The sequence below is a fragment of the Zophobas morio genome, unplaced genomic scaffold, assembly GCF_036711695.1.
Source record: "Zophobas morio isolate AGI-343-1 ecotype UQ-CSIRO unplaced genomic scaffold, CSIRO_AGI_Zmor_V1 ptg000016l, whole genome shotgun sequence".
Classification (NCBI taxonomy): domain Eukaryota; kingdom Metazoa; phylum Arthropoda; class Insecta; order Coleoptera; family Tenebrionidae; genus Zophobas; species Zophobas morio.
The window spans coordinates 7,491,605-7,504,272 of NW_026972121.1; the positions used below are offsets into that span (position 1 = coordinate 7,491,605).

General features: G+C 30.4%; 1 protein-coding gene across 1 annotated transcript in view; it reads right to left on the reverse strand.

Annotated features, from left to right (window-relative positions):
• The window catches only part of LOC135129704 (mothers against decapentaplegic homolog 3-like), a 164,353-nt gene that overhangs the window by 20,659 nt on the left and 131,026 nt on the right, over positions 1 to 12,668 (reverse strand). The window lies entirely within an intron of this gene.

Sequence of the window (12,668 nt, forward strand, 5' to 3'; positions counted from 1 at the left end):
GTATAATCTCGAATTTTTTTTCTTTTTTTTATATTTTATCATAGTATCTGTTTTGCATACTTATTAAAAAATATAAATAAAACTGTTCTGTAAAATTGCATTTTTATGTGTAGGGGAGGGGCGCCCAACGCAAGGTTCGCCTATACCTAAATATTCTTTGGTTTCGCCACTGTTTACATCCCAAAAATTCAATTTACATAGAAAATTAAAATTACAGGTCGTATTGCAAGACAGTCCATCCCGTGGCTACTTTCATGTTACATGACGTAACTTCAGAATTTTGCTTGATAAATGCTATTTAAATGTTATAAAGCAATATACTTCAGTACTTGTGGTTTATGAATTTGCCGCCAGTTTTTACCTTAGGTATCTAGATTTTTAGAGCGCGGCTTCTAAGTCGAGTTTGTGTACATCGAATGGCGTAGTTTACCACTTCTACTTTTTTATCTCGATTATTTTAAAAGAACTATGTTTGAAATTTGAAACGTTTAATTTACACAAAGAAATTTAAAAAATGAATACACTACTAGCACTTATCGGCTTTTTAAACGGAGAACAACTTTTTTGTTTGAAATTAAATCGAATATGTTATTAAGTAAGTTAAATAGAATATGTTTTCATTTTTTCAATGACGTTTTCCCTATATACCAATGGCAGTCTGATATGTCGACATCTTTGAAAAGGTAGAAGCTTGAAATTTAGAACGATGATTTGAGTTGTATGTAAAATGACTATATTAGTGACCTTGTTTATTCGGGTTTTGCAGCAAATGACATCAACTTGTAAGTAATAGGTCTTTTGTGTCTGAAAGTATAATTATAAATATATAAATCTGACTGCTGACATTTAATTTTCCATTAAAATACACAATTTAGTGGTGGGTGACTTTATAAAGAATTAATTGAAAAATTACACGAGAGTTAATCGTGAGACGTCTTATTTTTTAATTTTTTAAAAACACCTTAAAGCACTTAAGTGAATGAAACATTATGCAGCAGGAAAATGAAAAAAGTATGTCATTTAACACTATGAAACAAGGCACAAAACTTATTTCACCATATTTATTAAAAAAATGAATATGTGTACTTTATCAATAGTAATATTAGTAATATCTCGATTACATGCCAAACTGTCCGTGTAATTTCCGCAAAAAGAAAGAGTGAAAAGCAAAAATGCTTTCTGGCCAGTTTTTGGAAAGCTACTCGAGCAAAATAGATATGGAAATCAGAGAACCTTAACTCAGGCCCGGGTCCGACGTTTACTAATCCGGTCCGCGGTGCTCTTCTCTCTTTAGGTATGACATTAACTCCGGTCCGGCAAACATCTACCTGGCTCTAATTACCCTTATTTATTAGGGATGACATTCAATTCATTTTAGATTAGAAAGTGAAGGAGTTTAAAAATTATTTTGATAATTGTTTATTTAAACAATATTAGCATTTACGGACTTACAAAATTTATCATAAAGCACAATATAAGAGTGTTATATTTAAATATATGATTAATGCAAAATTTTTTGTGGTATAAAATTCTGTCATTGTCTAACTTGTTTACATATTTATTACGTGTCTACTTTCGGACTCATTTGGTTTCAGATTTGTATTTATTTTCAGGTATTTTTTTCAAATAAGTGTATAATCTAATTGAATGCTACACCACTGGAAAAATAACAAAAATATGGTATTTAATGCACCTGAAAAACATTCTCCATTATATTTTATTAAACCTTAACAGCATAAAAAAAACAAAAATCAAAGAGTGGATTCATTTCAAAAACTTCCTTGTGTTAGTTAATTATTATTATTATTGTTCTAAATTTCTTCAATTTTTGTCAAATAACGGTGATACTGAATTGAAACAAGTAAACAGGGACGTTTTAAAAATCCACACAGCTTAGTTCGAAAGTAAAAAATTTCAAAAGTGAAATTTTGATAAAATAAATTTTTATACGACGATCAAACTTCTCACAGTTAATTTGACACGGTTTCACACATGTAGCTCACAAACACACAAATAAATATAATAGTACTTACAGGAACTGCTTCGGCACCCAACAAACTTCAAGTGGTCTAAGTTAAGGCACTTGGCACTTCGAATCACCATTTGCAAATACAAATTCGAACAACTCCTCGTGCTTATATACCTGAAGAGAGGATTTTGGTAGGGATGTAAACACAAAATAGATAACGATTTGTTAACAATTCCGTGATGTACATCTGAGAATCGTTTGAATAATTAGTTAATTGATTTTTAATCACTAAATAATCCATGCTTATTTAGTATTAGTTTAAATTTGTGTGTATCCAGATAAGTTAAATAAAAGTTTCAAAAACAGTTTTTCAGGCTACTGTCACGTGGAGACAGAAACGTAATAAAATGCCCTCAGCAACAATATTGTAACCCTAGAGAAATTAAAACATTACATATTTAAGTAAACGGCTTGTCGCCGAATTCTCATAATTAAAAAAAAAAGTCAAAAGAGCAGATTTCAGTCAACATATCTGCCCCATATATATGGAAATAAATTTCATCTAATAAAAGTTGTTTAAATTTGATGTAAACATTCGCCAAATAAACCAGACCACGTAGAAAAGACCGAAGAATTATTAATTTTTAATGTACAACTATCAATTAAACTAACGTTATGAGTGGCCAATATTAATGTTTCTTTTTCTTTTTTAATTAGAACAATACCAGAGATCCAACAAAGCTGAGTTCACTAATGACCAAATAACATTCAATGTACTGCTTGTCTGTAGGCAGGTACGCAGGTAAATAATAATATTGTACGACGAAAGATATTTGCAAATGACTCCAATTATGGGAATTGCAGCTGTAAAATTTCCGACCACTTCGAAAGTGCACCCAACATAAAACTGTCAATCAAGATTACTCGCCACCCTTACCTTAAGATTGTTAAACGGACCGCTTTCAAGGAATTTAATCTTAAATTTAAGGACACATGAAAGTGTGGTTCTTAAAACTTTTTAAATCTTTGCAAATACATATTTCCTAGAAAAATCCCAATAAAAATTAACTCTACCATGATTCATATATCAACGCTCCAAAATCTGAAGTCCGGCTCTGGCTGAAGTCGTACCTCCGTTGCGAAGGGTTCGTAATGGTTTTATTGCAGGTTGCGCTCCAAAGTACTAACGACTCCTCATAAAGTAATTGACGGCGTTTGCAATTATTTTTCGTCGTACTTTACAATGATATTCCGAAAACCTGTCGGTCTCTTCTAAGTCTGGCCAAAGAAGATTAACAAAATTTGTTAATCTTCTTTGGTCTGGCCGTACTTTCTATACCGCTTCGCTTGACTCATTTCCATCTCGTTCTTGTACAGGCGTTTATTCATAAATAGAAGGAGGTAATAAACACTGTCACTGTTTTCCTTTTTTGTTGTGTCGAGATGCTACTTGAGCATCAACTGTTACCTACTGAAGTATTAGCATCATCTAGAAAAACTAGAAATATTTTGATATGATATTCGAGCAGATACTTCGTATTTCGAGTATGACCATCTACTGAGTTTTATTAATATCAACCATTGTCAAAAAATTGATTCAACGTTGTTTCGACAGAACTTCCTTCACACAAAAGTATAATGAAGCATATTCAGCATTTTCGAGTTGAGTTTTTTCTTCACACAATTTCGTGATGACCTAATCAATATTTACGATCAACACGTATACCATCTTGGATTGGTGCAGTGTAATACTAAAAATAACTGTATTGTATTCCCAAAATTATCTGCGAAAATCGAGTGAGCCATTCCATCAATTTTTTGGGGGGAATAAATAAATATTCTTAACAATTTACCATGCTTACAATAACTTTAAAACGACTGCAAGATGTCAAAGTATTCATTTCTGCAACTCTTGAGTTATTCACTAAAATAAATTGACTGAACCAAATATTTTTTTGAGTCACTGTAAAAGCAAATCCAAAAAATATGAATGCAATGATAAAATTTACGAAAATATACTGATGATATTTTGCACATTTTGGATGGGATTTACTCGGCAAAATCTTGAGATGACGACATCAAGTTTTTGGGCTTGATAAACAGATATATTTTGATTAAAAAGCTATCATGTCAAACAGTAACTTCCAAACGTCTGCAATATTTCAAAATTCAGCCTTGCAATTCTTGATTCAATCAATAAAATAAATTAACTCAGTGATTAATTTTTTTGAGACACCCCCTATAAGCAAAACTAAAAAAACTACTAAGATGGCCCCTTGAGAACACAGCTACTTTTTAAGGAAAACACCCCGATTTTCAAGGGTTAACAGAAAAGCAGAAAAATCGTGAAGACTCCCGTTTTTAAGATATATTTTAAAATTAACATTTTTTAAAGAATTTGCCCGAGTTTTCGAACTCACCCTTTTTTTAAAAAGTCAAAATTCGGACAAAGTCCTCATGAGTGAAGCGAATTTTAAGAAATATATCCTGTTTTATCAAACGTGAATACGGTTTCGGCCAAGAAAAGTTACCATTTAAAAACACTTAAAATTCGTCTTTTAACCCTGTTTTTTCTGTTGGGGGCATTTCACCATATATGAATACGGTTTTGGCCATGCAAGTTCGAACAAGCCCTCATGAGCAAACCGAATTCACCGTCTTGTCTTGTTTTTTTAAAGTATATTTTAAAATGAACATTTTTCAAAGATTTTATACTGTTTAGAATTTTGTACTAGTAGGCCCCCTCAGAACACAACACATTTTTAAAGCTTTTAGCCTGGTTTTCAAAGTAACTTGTGAAAAAATTTAATTTTTAAAGAATTTGCTCGGTTTTTCAAAATCACCCTTTTCAAAAAAAGTCAACATTTCAAGGAAAATACACCGTTTTTTCAAACAAGAATACAGTTTGGTCCAAACAAATTTTTCTTTCAAAAACACTTAAAATTAACATTTTTCAAAGATTTTACCCTGTTTTGAATTTTATACTAGTAGGCCCCCTCAGAACACTTTGTTTTTTTGATGATTTGGCCTTGTCTAAATAAGGTAAAACGCATGCTATAGAAACTTATGTAGATGGGTATGTTAAGCACAACAGTTCAAATTTCGCTTCGCTCATGAGGGCTTCGCCCGAATTTAATGATTCTAGAAATCAACCCATTGAACAAGTTTTTAATCAATTTCAAATATTGATAAATTTTTCTGATGGGGTAAAACAGCCTGTGTGTAAAATTGATGTGAAAACTATTTGTTAATGAAAAATAGATGAATATAAACTTTATTTAAAAAAATTATGTGAGTCGGAAAATTCGGTGTATACCCAAACGGTATACACCCTAGAAAATGACCAAGTCTTTAAGGTCATTTAAAAAATATAGGAGTACATATACATATTTCAAGTATAAATTCCTTCAGTTAATGAAACTATGCATACAGCATACCTTAATTGAATCACAGACGTTGAATCAGTTTTATTATTTGATCGATAAGTCCACATTTAAATCCGAAAACTGTCAAGTCAAATTTATCAGATTTAACTAATGCATTCGAAATATCATCAAATTCATAATACATTTTATCTTTAAAAAAATATAAATTTCTATATCTGAATGCTCTGCTTACATTTGGAGGTATTCCAGCAAATAATTCTGAAATAAGGCCATTTTTCTTTGATCTAAACAAACACTCATCAAACTCAATGTACAAGACTTTATCATAAAATATATATGTTTTTCCAGAATAAGTTCTAAATATTGCATCAATTCTTTTTCCTTTTGGTATTCCTAAATTTTCAATAGATTGACCGTTATATCCACTTTTAACATTAAAACTTGGAAAATCAATTAAATAATATAAATTTTTAACAATCATTAAAACATCACCTGAAGGTCTTTGATAAATATGTGAAATTTCTTGAAAATCATCTGGCAAAAAATATAAATAATCTTTAATAAATTTTGGTTCTTTGTCATAAGTCATGTCTTTTAAATTGACTAACCAAACATATTTCTTATAAAAAATACACATATGATGATTTGCAATTAAGAATGTATCATTTTCTTCATTAAAATCACATAAATTACCTAATATACCTCTAGGCTGACCTTCAGGGACGCTTTGCCTTACAGTAGGTTTAACTGTTGTTGTTGTTGGTATTAATTCATATTTTAATCGTTCAGGTCTTCCATATAAATATTGAATTGCCCACATATCGTCTTGAGTTAATTTATCAATATCACCTTTATAATAGGCGTACATAATTGAATTATTATTTGCAGAATGTTCAATACCTAATGTGTGTCCGATTTCATGTAATAATACTGTATAAAAATTAGTTTGGCCATCAGGTGTATTGCCTGATTCCCCAAAATACCAATTTTCTGATTTATCAAAATGAATTCCTAGACATTCATCATTATTTGGAAAGAAGCCATGTGCTAAAACATTACCTTTTCCATCAAAACTGCTAGAACATATTCCTTGTTGACACCGTGAATTATGATTATGTTGAAACAACGTATTAGAAAATGAAATAAGTATGTCCGGTTTAACGCTATTGTAATTAAACTTTAAATTTGAAACAGATTCCCATTGATCAAAGGCTTTTTCTGCTAATTCTTTCATTTCGTTTGTAGCTAACGAAAAATACCATTTAAGATTTGTGTTATTCCATTTTTGATAACAAACTCTATAAGCTGTTGGATTATCTTTGACACCACATCTGGGTGTTTTCATTAAATCAAGTGTTTCCTGATTCAAAGTTCCATCAGTTGGTAAATTATAGAATTCTTGAAACCTTATTAATGCTTCATTAGTTTCTGTTAATGATGATCCATTACTATCTGAATACCCAAATTGCTCGAAATAATTAGTAATATTCATTTCCAAGGGACTACCTGATAAAGATGAAATACTAAAAAATAGTAAAAAATACTGGCAGACCGAAGTAATACATTTCATTTATTACAATAAGAATCATAGTCCACTGTGTGGACACTGATTCCATCAACCTTCTTTTTATTTAAATAAATGGAAAACGTTGTAGACAATTTATGGCGTATTGATGAAATACCTGTAATTGATGAATCAACAAAAAGTTATACTTACAATGAAATAAGAGAAACTAATGTCAATGTGAAAGAACTTGGACAGTATACGATCGAAACTAACATAAGTGGATGGAAACATTTATCAGGTGCTTATATTTTTGTCAAATCTAAAATTAAAAACGATCCAAATAATTATGCAACCATATCAAATAATGGGATAAATGATTTTGACTATGTGAGGCTATTCTATGAAGGTGTATTAATAGAAGAAACAAATTATGTGGGTGTTGCTACGTTAATTTCAAATCTGATTGAATTTTCAGGAGATGTGTCTGACACTTCAGCATCACAATTATGTTGGTATCCAGACACAGCAGATTCAGCAGACACATCTCAATATAAATATGATGAGCAAAATAAATCTGAAAAATTTAAAGATTTAGATGTCGATATAAAAACTATTGTTTCAAAAATCACAAATAATTCTGCATTCAATAAAGGATATTTAGAGAGATGGTTGTTAACAAAAGATGGAAAAACTATTACAAAATTTATCCCTTTATCTAAAATTTTCCGATTTGTACGAGACTATAACAAAGTTTTGAATGGAAAAATTCGCATTGAATTACGTAAAAATCGAGTGAAAAATATATTACATGCTAAAGTTGATGGAAATTATGATTATGAAATATCTGATATTAGTTTGTGGATCCCAATAGCAAAACCCTCACTAGAAACTGAAGAAATGTTATCTTCATTATTAGTTAGCGAATCGAACTTTCTTTGTGGATGGAATGCGCTTAACTGTTACCGTAGTAATTTGTGGTCTTCTGGAAGTGGAAACTGGCGCATTGTAAATAATCAAAATAAAATATCTAGAGTTTTTATAGTTTTTTCTAGAGCTGACCGAAATGATAATTTTGCCAAGACAATGATGATTTTTGATAATATGAATTTAGAAAGAATAAATATTAAAATCAATGGTACGCAACATCCTACTTATGAATATCTGGTGAATAATGAGGATTTACAACGTTTGTATGCCGCATTCCTTTCATGTAATTATAAAAAAGATTTGGATGAAGGTACGTGTGTTAGCTATAAAGATTTTTGTAACCGATATTTAGTTGTTGCTTTTGATGTAACAAAAGAAAATGATGAAAATTTGTTTAGTAAAACAAAATCGTCTGAACTAGAAGTTAATTGGACATTAAAAGATTATCAAAATATTAATTACAATATATATGCTGTAGTTGAATCTCAAAGAATTTCAAATATGAATATCATAGATGAAAAGATTTACTTGGAAATGAAGTAGCCTGCCTTACGCTTCGCTTAGTTTTTAATTAAATAAATGACTGATTATAAAGTATATTTATCACCTAATCAAATAAAAAACTCCAAAGTTGCAAAGATAAAAGAATAGATTGTAATATAAGATTCGATTTAACAGAAAGAGCTAATAAAACAATTAAATTGAGAGAAAAACAGATTGATGAAATTAAAAAATGTAAAAAAGACAAGAAGAAATACTGTGATATCAAATTTTCTCCAACACAGATAGGTGGATTTTTACCTGCTTTAATTCCTGCAGCAATAGCTGCAGCCAAAGCATTGGGATTAGGTGCAGCCGGATATGCAGGTACTAAATTAGCACAAAAAGCCTTCGGAGATGGTTTAAAAAAGAATAAAAAAAAAAACGAAGAATCCCAACAAGTCGGAGACATATGGACAAGGAATAAAATTGATAGGAAATACGGCTTAAGTAATATAGAAATATCTGATATTACGAAAAATGAGAAAAATCATGAAGCTACGCGAAATTTTCGAGGTGTTTTTGCAATTGACATGTTACCAAAAAAATTAGAAAAGATGAATCAGGCATAATTAATTTTCAACCCTCTAATCGTTACGGCTCACACTGGGTATGTTATGTAAACAAACCATATTTAAGAAATATTTTATATTTTGACAGTTTTGGTATTTCTCCACCAGAAAAAAATAAAACATATTTATTAAGTAGCGGAAAAAATATTGCGTGGAACAACACACAATTGCAAATGAATTCGTCTGTTTTATGTGGCCATTACTGCATATACGTAATAATTAATGTAAACAGAGGCAAATATTTTTATGATATATTATATTCTTTTAAACAGATACCGTGTAGTTTCAATGAGAAAAAATTCGTGGACATAGTCCACTCATGAGCTATTTCAATATTCGGCTATGCCTTCATGATGAATCTTTGATTCAGAATATTTGTATGTTATAAATGGAAAAATATCTACAAAAACGCTTGTATGTATACAGAAAAAGTTACATATATTTTTATAAAATTGGATTCGGATTATCTATTAGTAAATTATTATTTAGTGCATCGGGATTGTCTTCGTTAGCCCTTCCTCCACTAGTTTGTTTATCTCTTGGTGCAGGGGTTATAGAAATATTAGATAAGAGATTAAAAATATCAGAAAGAATTGAAGAATATAAGTTGATTTATAAATTTTATAGACAGTTATTGCATTTATATAAGGCTGATAAAATAAATGAAAAAGAAATAAATATACGTGAAGAGGAATTTGTCAGTAATTTTAATTATTTTCCCAGAGAGAAATACCTAGAAAAAGTTCACTTAAACGGTAATTAATCCTCAACCTTCAGCAGATTTTTAGTCAATCGATTCGGTTTGCTCATGAGACCCTTTTTTATTCCATCACCTCGTAAATGTTCATTCAACGATTTTTCTTTCATTTTGTTTAGAATGGGATTTATAATTTCCTCTTTATATGTAGAAAACGGCGGTGATTTTACGTATGTAGACGCTATATTTTTAAGCCCTAAAGTTACACCTTGAATGATATCCTCTTTATTATTTTTCCAAAAAGGTTTTAGTATATTGCGATATAAGAAACCTAATGCTGGTATAGCAAATTTTTTTATAGATTGAAAAATATTTCCACCTCTAATATCTCTGTGATATTTAAGACCAAACCCATATTGTTTCGGAAATAATTGTTTTCTATGAACGACAAGTACCATTTATTCTACAAGAAAGAATCAGGTAAGACGTCCCCAAAGGCGAAGACAATTACTGAATATCTAGAACAAAATTTAAGCACTCTCCATTAAAATTTATCAATTGATTTAGCTGATTTGTAACAGAAATGCGAATATGAAATATATAATCCGTACGATTAATTGGTAAATATTTTGGATGCGTTGGTTCAATATTAATTAAAGATCTAGGTGAAATATTTGGAGTAAAAGCGTATATAACATCACTTTTAAGATTGTTTTGATAACTAGATGAAATTAAGGAACAGTGAATCAAAATTTGATCAATATCTTTGGTGATATTACCAATTTTTGTTGCATAGTTTATTCCTTGTTTATATATTTTTTTATCAAATCCTAAAAGCTCATGAATCTTTCCGTGGGGAAAGTCAATTTCACAATCTATGTCGCGTATAATTAGCATAAAACGATTAGTTGCATAATTTACATCAAAATAAAACGGGGGTGTTTCAAACGTTCCAAAATATTCTTGGATATAATTATTTAATTCATTTTCATCGTACAGGCCGTTTGGTAATTTTAATATTTTCCAATCCTGTTCAACCCGAACCCCATCTTTTCTAATTTCATTCTGTTTATGCTCACGAGGGTCTTTAGACATGCGCTGCACTAGTCCCTTTAGGGACGACCTGTATTTTATTTCATTATTTTTATACTCTTCAGTAATGTTATCCCAACTATACCAGAGACTTGCTGTTTTTAAAGCAATTTCACCTTTTAATCCGGATAAATTAATAGGATTTTCAGAATAACTTATTTCAAAATCATTTTCTTTAGATCTGATGTGTATTAGGCTCATTTATTCAGTTTAAAAAAGCATGCCAAGTGTCGTGAATATCTTTTTGTGATCTGACTTTTTTATAAGTTTCATTTTAAACAATTTATCAAGTATTTCTACGCATTCATTATATACTTCAATTGAATCATTTCCAGCATTTTTTGACGCTATTAATAGATCAAGACGTTCTACCATTTCATTCGGATCTGAAAAAATACTGCTTCCTGTTTGCTGTCTTTCATAGAAAGGAATTTTTCGAATATCTTCTAAAGCACGTTTATATTTTTTCAACTGTGAATACACATATTGTAAATTATCAATTTTTTCTTGCTCTTGTGATTTCTTTGCGTTTGTAATGTGTGCATTTAATGATTTTAATTTAGTTGATATTTCGGGTATCGTTGTATCAATTTTTGCATTTCGATTTCTAATGTCTAACGATAATAAATGTGAAGGTTTTTCAAATTTAAATTTTTTTTCAATAACATCAAAATTTAAATCTTTATCCGGATCTAAACTTATTGCGGTATGCACAGAAGGTGATTTCGGTAATGATAATAATTGATCTGATTCGCCTGCGGAGCCGTTTACATCATCGCCTTCGGTTTTGCCTTTAGCCTGCGGACCGTTCTTTGATACATTTTCCTCGATTGCTAAAACATTGTTTTTGTCCAAATTCGCTTCGCCCGAATTATGAATGAGCGAAGCTAATTCAGTAATATTATCAAGTTTGTCAGTTATAGGCTTCTGTAGTTTTTTAATTTCTTCCTTTGTTAAATGATCTTTAAATTGCTTTAAATGGATCCTGTTTTTTATTATTTTACGATTTTTTAAAATAGCGTCAATTATTTCAGCATGCGAAGCACTAGTCCCCTTTGGGGACGCTTTGCCAGGCTTTGTGGGCATTTTACTATCAGTGTTAGTCATTTATATTTAGTGAAAAAAATAATTCCCGGATATGGATTCGAACCTTGGACTGATCAAAAAAGTTTTTTTAGGTTTACAAAGAATTTAATCTTTCACCCCTTTTTATCAATCCATACAAATTTTATTTTTGGAGTTTACGAAGAATTTAATCTTGCGCCAGGGACTCTTCGTTCTATGTAGTTTCTATACCTGATTCAATATAAGAAACTGCTAAACAAAAAAATATATGTCAAATTTCCATGGTTATATGAGGACACGTGTTACTGCAATCGCAGGGTTATTGGCTAAGAGCCGGTCATAACCTCCCAAATTGTATAAAACTTTGTTTACTTCGAGTTAATCTCTATTTTAAATACGATACAGTTCTTGATTTTATTTAAGCGTAAGTGCGTAATATTTTAAATAGTATTTTGTTTGCACTCACGTTATTATAAATATAGCGATCTAGGGATCTATTTTTTTTCTACCTAATCTTTTCAGTATATCGGCTGTTTATCAATTACAGATAGCAAAAAATGGAAGAAAAACGTTTCGGTGTAAAAACCAGCCTTCTAAATGAACTGAGGCTATTTCAGTTACTGTTAATGAAGAAACGAAAAATGAATTACAACGTAACAGTTGAGGGCCCTCTTGGCAGGCGCCAAGCTACTATTTTCGTACAAAATAATGAAGTGACTATATATGGACACACTTACATCATATTAAGAAACCAGGCAATTGATAGAGGGTCAAAAATTTCTTTGATTATTCATGAACTTTTTGAGATGGATTTATTTTTTGAAACAGGAGCATTAAAAGATTACTTTTGGAGCAGAATGTATGTATGTTAAAGCAACCAATTCACTTTTAATTTTCTTTTTACAGTTCTGCA